This window comes from Pteropus alecto, unplaced genomic scaffold (genome assembly GCF_000325575.1).
Source record: "Pteropus alecto unplaced genomic scaffold, ASM32557v1 scaffold339, whole genome shotgun sequence".
Taxonomy (NCBI): Eukaryota; Metazoa; Chordata; class Mammalia; order Chiroptera; family Pteropodidae; genus Pteropus; species Pteropus alecto.
The window spans coordinates 877419-878389 of record NW_006442509.1 but is presented as its reverse complement, the minus strand read 5'-3'; positions in this window follow the sequence as shown (position 1 = coordinate 878389).

Sequence of the window (971 nt, the reverse complement as noted above, 5' to 3'; positions counted from 1 at the left end):
GACCCTGGCCACAGAGCTGAGGGGACACAGACGCCACACGGAGCAGTTTGTGCCACACGAGGCACATGACCAGATCTACGGGCAGCCCCGGAGGGCCCGCCACCCGAAATGAGGACAGGGGTCCCCAGGAGGGGGAGGCCAGCCTGGAGCGCCCTCAGCAGCCGAGAGACGGCCCGGGACTCAGTGACCCGGGGTCCGCGTCCTGGGGGACGAGCAGCCCTGCCGCCCCCCGCACTGCCGGCTCCCGGCACCGTCTGCTCCCTGGTCGTCCCCTCCCTCCTCCCGGCCACATTGACTGACTAATGAAGGCTGATGCGAGAAATGGCCTGTGACAAATAGAACTTCTCGTTTCTATTAAAGGCCTTTTCAGGACAAACTGGGGCGGCTCCATACCTCCCACGGCGGGGCCCCGGGCGGCCACGTGCGGCCGTGTGCACGTGGACAAGCGTGTGGGCACCGCGGTGCCGTCAACACGTTCCCCGAGTGAACAAGATGAAAGCCCCCGACGCCCACCGCCCCTTGTCACTGCGTCACTGGGGTGCTTGCTGGTGGGTCCTCGCCAGCCCCAGGGTGCTGCGGGTCCAGGAAGGCAGCCGAGGGGCACTCGAGCCCCGGCCCCCGTGGTCCAGCCTGTGCCGGAGCCCAGTGGGCTCGGTGAAGAGACGGTGACGTGAGAATAAGCAGAGGGGGACCAGAGGCCTCTGGGGATGGCGGTTTGTAGAGCAAGCGCTATTTTGCATGAGTGGGGACGTCCCAGGGAGCAGTGGACACGGCGGATGCCTGGAGAGAGGGTGGGGCTGGGCGGGACAGCCGGGCCACGTGTGGTCATTGGCTGTGAGCACGGGGGCTGATAGGGCAGGACATGGGAGCTGCTGAGACCGCAGTGCCCAGGACACAGCCCTGGACGTCGTGTGGACACAGGCCAAGCCGGGGTGCACGTGAGGGGAACCCCCAGAGACCAGAAACCACGG